Source organism: Myotis myotis, unplaced genomic scaffold, assembly GCF_014108235.1.
Source record: "Myotis myotis isolate mMyoMyo1 unplaced genomic scaffold, mMyoMyo1.p scaffold_m19_p_6, whole genome shotgun sequence".
NCBI classification, from domain to species: domain Eukaryota; kingdom Metazoa; phylum Chordata; class Mammalia; order Chiroptera; family Vespertilionidae; genus Myotis; species Myotis myotis.
In genome coordinates, this window is record NW_023416368.1 from 85,614,757 (window position 1) to 85,628,482 (window position 13,726).

General features: G+C 45.8%; 1 pseudogene; it reads right to left on the minus strand.

The window, feature by feature from the left end:
• Nucleotides 1–1,578: 1,578 nt before the first annotated feature.
• On the minus strand, nucleotides 1,579–2,144 carry LOC118658551 (annotated as a pseudogene).
• Nucleotides 2,145–13,726: the final 11,582 nt, after the last annotated feature.

The window sequence follows — 13,726 nt, forward strand, 5'->3', positions numbered from 1 at the left end:
CCAGACTTGGTCCCTCTTCTTTCTTTCAGTGCTGTTTTCTTAGCGGTGTACATATTTTATGATTTTATGATCACTGGTATCTCCTATGACCCCTGCCCCCATCATCAAGCAGAAATCTTGTCCCGATTTACGTAACTCGTAATGGTAGAATCTCCATTTTGAAGTCCTAATGTGTGCCGTATTGTCCAAAGTCAAAAACTTTAACTCAGAAGATCGCTGCTAGCCTTGTATATTTCTGTACCATTGCAAATGCAGTGTCAAAGTTTATAAACGGGACTTAAAAGACAACATGGCTATTCATTGCATGACATTCCAGAAAAGGTCCAGGTTTGGAGGAACCGGTAACAAATCGTGTTCAGAGGTGGATACAGTATAAACTGCCACCACGACTGTGTTCCTTTGGTTGATGGAGTGTTTTCTGTCTTGATGGTGGTGTAACTGCATTTGTGAAAACTCATCTTGAAACAGTATGTGCACATATTAAAAACAATATGAAACAATAAAAGTGTTAAACTTGGTCTGCATGTGCAACACTTTCTTCCACCACCTTGGCGTCCATCTGATAAAGAACTGAGAACACAGTCTGGAGAAGAGCACAGGCCACAACAGGACATTTGTTTGTTTAACTTTAAATCAGTTTATTGACACTGTAGCACAGCACACTTGCCTTCCGAACACCCCCACCCCCTCACCCAGATTAGACCTCTCGCCCTTTAGAACAAGATGTACCTTGAAAACAAAAGGGCAGGCCACCTCTACAACCCCAGGCCCTGAGTCGCCATTCCTCTTCATCTCCGCTCTTTGTGACCCTAGGAAGGAGATGCTGGGGCCTAGGCCGTGCAGCCAGTAGCAAGAACTGGCCATGATCTGAGAATTGGACTTGAGTAGTGTTTTATAGGGGCTCAGGCACCCCAAAGAAAGTCCTGGTGGTGGGAGTGAACTTGAATGTCCCTCTGCAAAATGCACTGATAACATTTCACAGATGAAGCCAGTTTAACCAAATGCCAGAATAACACTAAGCTGTAAAAGGGGGTCAGGCCTGCTTTCTCCAGGCCGGACACACATGCACACAGAAGCCCAGGTGGGGCGTCAAAAAACAACACGGCTGCCCCTGGGGCTGCCAGGCCTCTACTCGGGAGCTCCTGGGGTGACAGGAAGCAAGGAAAGGAAATACACAAGTCTTAAAAACCAAAGAGAAAGCCCAATAGCTGGGGGGCCTGAGCCTGACAGTGCTACCCACCACCCCTCCAGGTCTTGCCCCAGACCCAGATAGTCCCTCCCCTCTAGGCAATGTCCTCCCCGTAGGCCAGATAGAGCACATCGCACAGGGCAGTTTAGAAAGCTTCGAATGCCACTCCATAAACATCATTTACTACTGGTCGTTACATGTGAATATGTTTATACTGTTCCTTATGGAAAACAATTTCAACGAGTCAACACCAAGAATACAGTAGGCAGCCTTCACCCTGAGCCACTCAGCGTCCTTCCCTAGTCAGCGAGGAGCCCCCTCCTCGGTCCCAGGGCTGCCTAACCCCCTCTGTCCCCACTGTGGCTCTTGGGCAAAGCATCCTCTGACCGTTAGTGCTCATGGGACAAGTTCTGGTCCAGCGGCTAAACCATGAACATCACATCTGGCTGAGAGGGTACACAGGGATGGTCTGGCCCTACAACCTCAAAGCCCAAGAAGCTGAAGGTCTTCGGGAGTGGAGCTCTGTCTTCCCAGCCTTTCCTGATGCAGATGGAGACACAGTTCGCTTTCATCTTCTCTTCGGCAAACTCCAGCAGTGCTGACAGCCCGTCTTTGCTCCCATCAGCTAGTACTCCACCTGGGATCTTTATAAACAGGCTCTGGCTGCACAGGACTGCATCCCAGGGAGAGGCCTTCCCCTCGTGACCTCGTACTGGAAGCGGACGATGTGAGGTTGTCCACTGTTCACGGGAGATCCTGGTCACAGTGAGCTTCTGGTCCTTAGTTATTAGAGCTGAGAGAGAAGGATCCCTGCCGCCCCTCGCCCCGCGGGGATCTTCCTCAGTGGGTGACGGCACCAGGAGCAGCACTAAGGCCCGGGAACAATGTGCCTGCAGCACTGGAGCTGGGGGCAGTTACTCGGGGGCAAAATGCTACCGTCCTGGGTGCTTATCATCCTCAGTGGCTCCGCTCAGGGTGGGAGGGGGCGGCGCAGGGAGTGGGTGGGTGTGGGGTCGCGCGCGCGTGGGGCCGATCTTTGTGGGTTAAGACCCTGTCAGCCCGCAGGCTCACAGCCCTCCTCCAGCCTGGGCAAGGGCCTGCCTCCCACAATGGGACGTTCTTTTTTTTTTTTTTTAATTTCTTTATTGGTTAGGGTATTACAAATGTGTCCTCATCCCCACATTAACCCCCATCCTCTCACTTCCCCACTCCCCGCCTTCCCCCCCCCCCCCCCCATGCTCTCATCCTTCTGTTGTCCTTGTCCATTGGTTTGGCTTATATGCTTGCATACAAGTCCTTTGGTTGATCTCTTCCCCTTACCCCCACCCTCCCCTACTTTCCCTCTGGGGATTGATAGCCTGATCACTGTTTCTCTGTCTTTGGATCTGTCCCTGTTCATCAGTCTATGTTGTTCTCCATATTCCACAAATGAGTGAGATCATGTGATATTTATCTTTCTCTGACTGGCTAATTTCACTTAGCATAATGCTCTCCAGGTCCATCCATGCTGTTGCAAATGGCAAGAGTTCCTTCTTTTTTACCGCAGCGTAGTATTCCATTGTGTAGATATACCACGGTTTTCTAATCCACTCATCTGCTGATGGGCACTTAGGCTGTTTCCTAATCTTAGCTATGGTGAATTGAGCTGCTATGAACACAGGGGTGCATATATCCTTTCTGATTGGTGTTTCTAGCTTCTTGGGAGATATTCCTAGAAATGGGATCACTGGGTCAAATGGGAGTTCCATTTTTAGTGTTTTGAGGAAGCTCCATACTGTTCTCCACAGTGGCTGCACCAGTCTGCATTCCCACCAGCAGTGCAGAAGGGTTCCTTTTTCTCCACATCCTCTCCAACACTTGTTGTTTGTTGATTTGTTGATGATAGCCATTCTGGCAAGTGTGCGATGATACCGCATTGTTGTTTTGATTTGCATCTCTCGTATAATTAGTGGCTTTGAGCGTGTTTTCATATATCTTTTGGCCTTCTGTATGTCCTCTTTCGAAAAGTGTCTATCTAGGTCCGTTGCCCATTTTTTGATTGGATTGTTTATCTTCCTATTGTTAAGTTGCATGAGTTCCCTGTAAATGTTGGAGATTAAACCCTTATCGGTGATATCGTTGGCAAATATGTTCTCCCATGCAGTGGGCCTTCTTGTTGTTTTGTTGATGGTTTCCTTTGCTGTGCAAAAGCTTTTTATTTTGATGTAGTCCCATTTGTTTATTTTCTCTTTAGTTTCCATTGCCCTAGGAGCATTATCAGAGAACAGGACGTTCTTGATACTGAATTTGACTTTAGGATACACCCTTGCAGGCAACATCTGCCCTCATGCATACAACTCAGAGACAGTGGTAGGGCTCTTGGCCTCCACCTTTGAGGTGACACCAGGGTTCTCGAGTCCTATTCAGGAAATGCTATGATCTTGATCTGAAACGGGGACTCTAACTGGTCTGCACAAGTGAGGTCAGCCTGGAACTGCCCTAATCTAATCCGTGGGCATCAGCCTTATGTCTTTCCAGGGCAGGTCTTGAGGCCTTTTCCAGTACTTACATTTGCCATCTGAAGCCACCTCTGTGCCTGCTCTCTGGGAAACATGTTTAAATGCAACACCTGTCCCACATTGTCAATTTCCTGCTATGGGATCATTTACGTGGAAATAGCCAAGTCTAACTTCAAAATAAGTACAAGTGGTCCCTTTAGTTTACTGTTCATGTTTCCTTCTTCCTAAGTGTTTGGGAAGACAACCAGCATTGGCAAAATGTAGCCCCAGGTGACTCTGAGGTGAAGCAGAACCCAGAGCCCATGTCATGAAGAACACGCCCCTGAAACCATAACCCCACTGTCCTATGAGCACCCCCCTGTGCCAGGAAGCACATTTCACAACAGTCTTCCTCCACCAACAATGTCAAAGGGGATGCCCTGCCTTTTCCTTGTCTCTAGGAGACCCCAGGAGCCTACCGGTCCCTAAAGAGCCTTCCCTGAGTCCTGCGCACACTCCCCTGTGTTTTCAGAAGTGCATGTGCTGACTACCCATGGCCTCCTCACCTCAGATCTACCTCCAGAGTGTGCAGCCCCCCCCCCCCCAAAAGCTGGTAGCTTCTCCTGTGGAATAACGCTCCAGAATTTCATCTCCATGGCCTGTGGCAAAGGACATAGCACCCCCAGGGTCACTCTCACCTCACTTGTGTCCCAGAATGCAGTGCAGCACCACACCTCACTAAGAGGCTCAAAATGCTATGATTTCCCCCTTCCCTGAAGTGCACAGGTGCAGGAGGTGGTGCCCTGTCCCCTTGTTGGAGCCACGCCCCCTGTACTTGAAGAGTCAGAAATGAGTCACATCTCCTCCCATGGTTTTGCAACAGCTTCACTGTTTTCTTGGGTCTCCAAGGTCACCTGCCTGTGGTTCAAGGTCCGTAGGCTGCTCCCCTTTTAACAAATAGTTAGTGAGAGGGAAACAGGTAATCAAATTCATCAGATGAATGACTTATGGTTGGAAGGACACCATCAACACTCTTTGGAACCTGGTGTGCTTACTCCTGGGATATGGTATTTTGTCATGGTATGAAAAGCAACATAGTAATTACTTAAAAATTACAAACTACTTCTCAGACTAGACTGAAACAGATACATGTTCACTCATGTTCATATTAACATTATTCACAACAGCCAAAAAGTAGAAGTAAATAACCACTCATCAACAGTTGAATGCATAAAAAAAAAATAGATACACACATCGGGAGTATTATTCATCTTGAAAAGAAAACAAGCCTGACATGCTGCGACACGAATGATCCCTGAGGACCTTGTGCTAAGTGAGTTCAGCCTGTCTCAAAAGATGACACACTGTGATTACACTTGTATGAGGTACCTAGAGTAGTCAAGTTCACTGAGACCCAAAGTAGAATGCTTGTTGCCAGGGGCTGGGGTAAAGGGAGAAGGAGGAATTGTCATCTAAGAAGTGAACAGTTTCATTTTGTAAGATGGAAATAATCCCGAAGATTAGTTTCACAATGGCAGTGCATTTTACACTCCTGACTACACACCTAAAATGGTGAAAGTGTACATTTTACTCTGTGTATATTTTGGGGCTCGGCTACAGTGTTTTGGACAGGTTTAAGCCGTGGACTGATGAGAGGGCACAGTCCTCTCATTTCCACGTGCCAGTCCCAGCTTGGAGGGCAGAGGCCTCCCACCACAATAATAGCCAACAGCTATAGTTGTAAGCTTGAACCTGTGGTCCGAACACGTGGCCCCACCTGCTTGAGTGATGTAGGTTGAGTAGGTGCATGTAGTTGAGTAGGATCGAGACCCACGAGAATGTTGTAAACATCTTGTTCACACCCTTACTTTGCCTCGTGGAATCTGCTATAAAGTAAAGACATGGCTTATGGGCATGGGTGCTGTCTCAGAGAAGCAGCATCCCACTGAGACCCAGATTTCGTTCTCTTTTCTATCTTTTCTAAGCGTTTCAGCTGCCCCCACTCAGGTTCACCCTTGGCTGTGCCAGTACAGCACATATATTATCACAATTGAAGTAAAATTTTTAGGGAAATAGAGTGAAAACACAATCCACAGAGTGGGTGAAAATTTTGCAAATCCTATATCTGATAAAGAACTTGTATCTAAAATATCTAAAGACCTCTTGCAACCTAATTCTTTTTTTTTTTAAAGTAACATATTTTGCTCAAGAGCTTTTATTTTATTTATTTATATTTTTATTCATTTCAGAGAGGAAAGGAGAGGGAGAGAGAGATGGAAACATCAATGATGAGGGAGAATCATTCTGGATGCCCCATACTGGGGATTGAGCCTTCAACCCAGGCATGTGCCCTCTCTGGAATCAAACCTGGGGCCCTTCAGTCCACAGGCCGATACTCTGTCCACTGAGCCAAACCAGCTAGGGCACAACCGAATTCTTAAAAGTGAAATAAATCAATCTAAATATGGTAAAGTATCCCCATACACATTTTGCCAAAGAAGTTATGCAAATGGTCAAGAGCATATGAAAAAATGCTAGATAGCATTAGTCATCAAGGAAAGGGAAATCAAAACAGTGAGACAGCACTTGGAATTTTAACACATTGCACAATTTAGATAATTGCTGTCACTGCAATGGAAAATGGTTAGAGATTCCCTATGTCTAGGCCTTTTCACCCCCCAGTCTCCACCCTCTCTCTGTCAGTCCTGCTCTACCCATCAGATTCTTCCCCTTCACACAAAACATCATACCCCAAACCTTCTGATTCCGAATCTACTTTTGACCCAGCAGACCACCAACCTTAACCCCCTTACACATCCCATCCCTCACCTGCAGTAGATTCCTGTGGGGAATCACTGGACTTGGCTGGAAAGTCTGTAAGGAGGAATCTCCAAAAGGCCTGGGGCCTCTAGGGACACTGCAGACATATCTGTCCTCCCAAGATTACTTACCCTACTGATTGCACCTCAAAGATAAACTTTAGCTCATACCACTGTTACAAAAAAAAAAAAAAAAAAAAAAAAAAAAAAAAAAAAGCCTACAGAGGAAGGTGATTGGGTGATTGAGGCTGTCTGGTTCCTTTAGCCAGGCAGTCCCTTAGCCCTCTCTTTCACAGTGTCAGAGTAATCATTCATCTGTCACTCAGGGTCTGCTGGCCAGCCCCTGCAAAGTGGTGCCCCATGTGAGGTCCAAGGAAGGCAACAAGATGCAGTGGGAACCTCAAAAATGAAGAGTAAGAAAAAGTTACTGCACAGTAAGTCATTGGAGCCTTGGATTTCCAAGTTCAAGGGTATGCTTTTCAGATAAGGTTTCACAATAGGACAGCAGCTGTCCACCGAGTAATAGATTTCTTTGTTACTTAAACAGTTATTAAAAGCAAATGGTGCCCTAGCTGGTTTGGCTCAGTGGACAGAACATCGGCCTGTGGACCAAAGGGTCCCAGGTTCGATTCCGGTCAAGGGCACATGCCCAGGGTTGCAGGCTCAATCCCCAGTAGGGGGAGTGTAGGAGGCAGCTGATCAGTGATTCTCTCTCATCATTGATGTTTCTATCTCTCCCTCTCTCTTCCTCTCTGAAATCAATAAAAATATATTAAAAAAAAAAAAAAGCAAATGGTGCCTCAGTTACAAAAGAACAATTAAAGGGCCTGTTGCAGTGCTAACCAGTTTGGCTCAGTGGATAGAGTGTTGGCCTGTGGACTGAAGGGTCCCGGGTTTGATTCCAGTCAAGGGCATGTACCTTGGTTGTGGGCACATCCCCAGTAGGGCGTGTGTTGGAAGCAGCTGATTGATGTTTCTCTCTCATCGATGTTTCTAACTCTCTATCCCTCTCCCTTCCTCTCTGTAAAAATCAATAAAATATCTTTTAAAAAAATAATAATAAAATAAAGGGCTTTTTACAGATTGTTATAATTTATAATCCTTGGTTTCCTGATGCTGGCACACTGGACTTTGACTTCTGGGAACAAATAAGTAGAAATGTATTTATTTATTTATTTTAATATTTTTATTGATTTCAGAGAGGAAGGGAGAGGGGGAGAGAGAGAGAGATAGAAACATCAATTATGAGAGAGAATCACTGATCAGCTGTGGCAGGCATTTTTGGGTGGTAAACATGGGAGGCATAGGTGAATATTACTAAGGTATGTGTAAGGAATCTTTCCCCAGAAATAATCTCATATCACCATCCCCAAGCAATGGATGCTGGACTCATACTTTTGGCCCTTCCCCTATAGAAGAGTGAAAGATTGGCATTTTTCTGGACTATGAGTTGGGAGAGGTTTCATTTTATAATTTGAATAACTGGTCATACTTGTATGGAATCACTGATACATTTATAGAAAAACTTAAGCCTCATGTCTCCAGTGCATCTTCTTCAGAATCTCTTGCAATTAGTATCATCAGAGTCTAGTGATGAAAAATTTGGATGAAATTTTGCATGAGCTTAGTTTCTTCCCTTGTTATTGAAGGGAATAGTTATAATAAAGATACTGATTTCAGTTTTGATGTTTGAATGTTGAAAGCCTTTAGGATGCCCCCTTCTCTCCTCCCTGACCTTACACCTGGGAAAGCTGATGAGCAAGTCCAGGTGCTCCATCCTTGGGTGCAGGGGGAACGTTCCAATCAAGCCAGCTTCCACCAACAGCACCCAGTAACCGCCAGGAACGCCATAAGCTAGTCCCTTTGCCCTGTGCTCTCAGTCATTTTGGGACTTACACTAATATCCACCCTACTCCCCCCCCAAAACTCATCATGTGAGTAATAAACTTTTTCATACTCTCCTGGTATGTGGTGAGTCATCATCAGTGTGAACACTTGAAACCAGTTTTGGATGGCTTCCACCTCGCTCTGCAAGCTGGTCACCACCATTGGCATGTGAGCAGGATTTTCCAGACATGAAGCACCCCACCAGGGCTTCCTCCCCCGGGTTTGTGTGGTAACACACCCTGGTTCCATGGGCCAGGGTGTCCTTGCAGCTTTGTTCTGCATTTGCCGAGTTCTGTAGAGGCTGTGGTGTAGATTTGACTGACCCAAGTCAGGAGTTTCAGTAAGAAACACATTCTAGGCCAGCCAGTGGTGCTCAGTAGTTGAGCATTGACCTATGAAACAGGAGTCAAGGTTTGATTCCTGGTCAGGGCACATGCCCTGGTTGCTGGCTCAGTTCCCAGTAGGGGTTATGCAGACACAGTCAATGGATCATTCTCTCGCATCATTGATGTTTCTATCTCTCCCTTCCTTTCTGAAATCAATAAAATTTATATATTTTTGAAAAGAAACACATATTTATTTATTATTATTTTTATATAATTTTGGGGCAATTCTAATTATCTTGTTTTTGTTTCATGTTTTATAAAATGTTCATGTACAGGGCAGAGCAAAAGCAGGTTGACAGTAGTGATACAAATATATACAGTAATAAATAACAAATAATACAAGAATAAAATTTTGCTTATTAACCACTAGAAACATACTTTTGTTTTAAATCCTCACCTGATGATATGTTTATTGATATAGAGAGGAAGGGAGAGAGGGAAAGAGAAACATCTATGTGAGAGAGAAGCACCAATCAGTTGCTTCCTGTACTTGCCCTGACCGGATTGAACCTGAAACCTATGTGCCCTGAAAGGGAATCCAATCTGCTAGTTTTTTGGTGTAGGACACCACATTCCAGCAAAATGAGCCACCCAGCCAGGGCTGTAAACCTACCTTTTCCAATCCCTGTATGACTTCAAAACGTCACATACTCATGTTTGACATTATGTGAAATTTCCAACCTTTGAGAACATGCTTCTGTTTGTATGCCTGTGTGTGTATTGTTTACAATATTTGGAAATAAAGTTTTACTTTGCATATCTCCGTACTCTTTGTCTATCTCCAGATCTTGAGAAGATGCTCAGCAGAGCTTTCATTGAGATACAAGGGACCACTGTACTGATCAGAGTAGTCACACTATGCGGTGGTGATCTCAGTTGCTGACTCTTGTAAAGTGTAATGGAGGCCAGCAGGATGCTGCTTCATTACCCACCCAGGGATCTAACTCCCTCAGTCATGTGTTGTCACAGCACCGGTCACTACAACTAGAGAAAGAGGGAGCACTGAAGGGCCACCCTGAGCATTGAAAGCCAATACCACGAAGAGACACAGGCTTTTCTCATATTCCATTTTCTAAAAGTAATTGCAAGGCCCTACTTCTCTGCAAGGGGTGAAGAAGAATACATGTATTATGAGGTGAAGAGCTACTGTTTGCCATAATTCCTGAATCCAATTAGACATTAGTGCAATATACATCAACGATGAGTGCTAGAATGGAAACTCATGAAAACTTGTAAATAGATTAACATAGACATTTATAATAGCTTGACTTAACCCTATAGCAGTTGTTGGGTAATATCCCCCAATAAAGAAGATATTTCAGTTAAGTAAAATAAGCCTAAAACATTCGTTATTTGGTAGCAATGTAAAACTATTATTTTGAAATTCTGGTGATTAATTAGAAAAGGAATCATTGAGACTAATCTATCCTAACTAATAAAGAGGGAATATGCTAATTGACCCTCATGCTGTTGCAAAGATGGCAGTGCTCACAGCCAAAAAGGAGGGAATATGGTAATTGACTGCCCTGCCCTCAAAGTTGGCTGCAACCACAGGCAATAAAGAGGGAATATGCTAATTGACTGCCCCACCCTCAAATATGGCAGTGCCCACAGCCAGAGATGGCCAGCAGGGAAGGGCAGTTGGGGATCACCAGGCCTGCAGGGGAAGGCAGTTAGGGGTGACCAGGCCATCAGGAAAGGGTAGTTATGGGTGACTGGGCTGGCAGGGTAGGGAGGTTGGGGGGGACCAAGATGGCAGGGGAGGACAATGGGAGGACCAGGCCTGCAGGGGAGTGCAGTTGGGGGCGACCGGGCCAGCAGGGGAAGGCAGTTGGTGGCAACCAGGCTGGCAGGGGAGGGCAATTGGGGATGATCGGGCTAGCAGGGGAGCAGTTATGCATCCATCAGGCTGGAAGGGGAGTGGTTAGGGCAGGGGTGGGAAAACTTTTTGACTCAAGGGCCACAGTGGGTTCTTAAACTGGACTGGAGGGCTGGAACAAAAGCATGGATGGAGTGTTTGTGTGAACTAATATAAATTCAAAGTAAACATCATTACATAAAAGGGTACGGTCTTTTTTTTTTTAGTTTTATTCATTTCAAATGGGCCGGATCCGGCCCGCGGGCCGTAGTTTGCCCACGGCTGGGTTAGGGGGTGATCAGGCAGGCAGGCAGGTGAGCAGTTGGGAGCCAGCAGTCCTGGATTGTGAGAGGGATGTCTGACTGCCAGTTTAGGTCTGATCCCTGAGTGGTCCCAGGTCAGAGAGGGTGCAGGCTGGGCTGAGGGATATCCCCATTCCACAAAGCACGAATTTCGTGGACCAGGACTCTAGTATATATAAAAGGCTAATATGCAAAGTGTCCCCACAAAAGTTCAACCTGGAGACCAGGAGTTCTATCACTTGCTATGATGTGCGCTGACCACCAGGGGCAGTGAGCAATGAAGGAAGGCCGTGATGGATGGCAGAGTCCAGCACAGCACAGGCACCCTTAGATCAGTGGTTCTCAACCTTCTGGCCCTTTAAATACAGTTCCTCATGTTGTGACCCAACCATAAAATTATTTTCGTTGTTACTTCCTAACTGTAATGTTGCTACTGTTATGAATCATAATGTAAATATCTGAAAAGCAGGATGGCCTTAGGCGACCCCTGTGAAAGGGTTGTTTGACCGCCAAAGGGGTCACGACCCACAGGTTGAGAACCGCTGCCTTAGATGAACTTCATGCACTGGGCCTCTAGTATCTAAATACAATGGGATGAATGAGGGGCCTGGAGACAGGTGGAGAGGTCCAGCTGGCTGGGGCTTTGGTCTCAAGCCTCTGAAATGGCAGCAGAGGGTCGGGGGAGGGTTGCTGGAGGATTTGAATGCTCAAAAGCGAGGGGGTGGGTGTGGCTGGCCCCAAATGCACTGGGCAGAGACTGAGTGGGGAAGCCACTCTCACATCTAGTTTCTGGGGCTGGAGACAGGAGGAGGCACCAGGGTGGGGTGGGGTCCTCGACCATTCAGCTTCAGGCTTATGTCCATGTGGGTCCCTGCCAGAGTGGGCTGCTTGGCGATGGATGTGTGGGGCAGTGGATGCAGGTGGGCAGCTCACCTGCAGTGTGCATCTGCTTCTGGAACTCAGCGCTTCACCTGACCTGCGTCTGGCTCCTTGCCTGTCCTGGGCTCCTCTCTATCCCGCTGGGGTGCATGGGGTGAATTCCCCTCCTTGCGGGTCTCCTGCCTTGGCTCTGAAGGGCTGTGGGACTTGGAGCGGCTGCAACAGGCAGGCCAGCCACCAGCGTCCCTCAGGCAGACCTGTGGCTATCATCCCCAGGAAACCGACTTTGGAGAAAAACAGGCAGGAATGTAGTTTTTAATGGTGAAAATGAAGAAATTATTTGTATTCAGGAGGCATCTTTCCTTCCCCTTTCACTTGCAGATGTGAATTAGAGAATGATGGGTGCTGTTTGTATGGAATTACTATATTTCCTGTTGGATCCATTGGAGAGTGTATTTGATATAGACATTATGTACTTATTGAACATCAAATGAGAGGCAGGGAGAAGACACTGAATTGTAGGCCCAACCCCTTCAATGTTGTAGTCATGGAAAATAATGCAAGGCAGCTTGAGAAATATTGCAGCCAAATATTAAGAGTAGTATGTTCCATAGGAGTTTTCAAGTAGAAAGAAAAGACTTGTCTGGACAAGTTTTAGAGAGAACAAGTTTTGTTTGGCTGGGATCTTGAAAGATGAGTTGGATTCTGAAAAGATAAAAGGGTCTATTTGTGGGGCATTCCAGAAAGCTCATTCAGGCTAGAGGAAAAGGAGCATGAAATGGGAGTCGTGGAAGATAGATAAACAGCCATTCCACTTCCGTCAGCGCAGCGCACTCTACTACCTTACTTAGTAGGTCTTTGGATGGGAAATTGTACTTTGAAAATGCAGTTATATTAGTGCTGAGTTTCTTTTCAATAGCCTTTTCTTCATCAGCTAATCTTGAGAACTATAATAACCATAAAGGATGGTCTGAAATTAAACCACTTTAATTAGAAGCAGTTTATGGCAGATAGTCATGTCCCAGGCTAGGATCTCCCTGACAAAACTCAATCTTTCCCTTACCTACCCTGTCCATTGTGTTTTGCATCTAAGATAGAATACCTTGGCAATGTCAGGGTGACTCCCCCTATTTCAGACCCCTCAGTGCAGCAGGGCTGTGACTATAAATCCTCTCATTGTTATTGTTATGCTAATCATTAACTATTAACTACCCTGTGCCCAGCTATGTAAAATATATATGTATGTCTATCATTTTGCTTTTCATCCTATCCCATGGTTTCCCTGTTTTGCTTCCTCCCAGCTTCCTAATATATCCCCTGTGGATTTCATGTAACTCACTTGGATCTTCTCTTTTGATTGTAATGTATAAAATAAGGTACCAAACTGCCTTACTCCGGACATTATCTCAATTCACTGAGATTTTATCTCCTGACAATGAACTCAAAAAAAATTCTCTGTAGGTTTGAATGATCCTTACATTGATGGAACCCAGTTTTCTGATTAATCTCATTATTGCTGGATTAAACAGTGTAACTCTGCTGGCAGCAGCAATGGCACCCTGTGTCTAACATGTAGGGTCAGACCCAACCTGGGTTCAGCAACCTTGGTTCTTGGTTCTGACTGGGTAAGAATACAGGGCAAGACCTAAAGAGTAAGAGAACATTTAATGGGTAAATTACAGAGGAAGGAGAAGTAAGTCTTAGAGGAAATGGGCTTACGAAATGAGTTTAAGGAGGTAAAGAAAGTGCCCTTGGAGCTTGGGAGTGCAAGCTAATGGTAACCTGCCTGGGGCAGGAGGAGAGGGGGGGGGGGAAAGGTACAGGTGTGCTCCAGGGAGGGAGAGCACACTGGGTCCTCCTTCCTAAAGGTTTTAAGGGTGGAGATTTCAGGGGAGGTCCCAGGGGAAGAGCTGAACGGAATATTCTGTA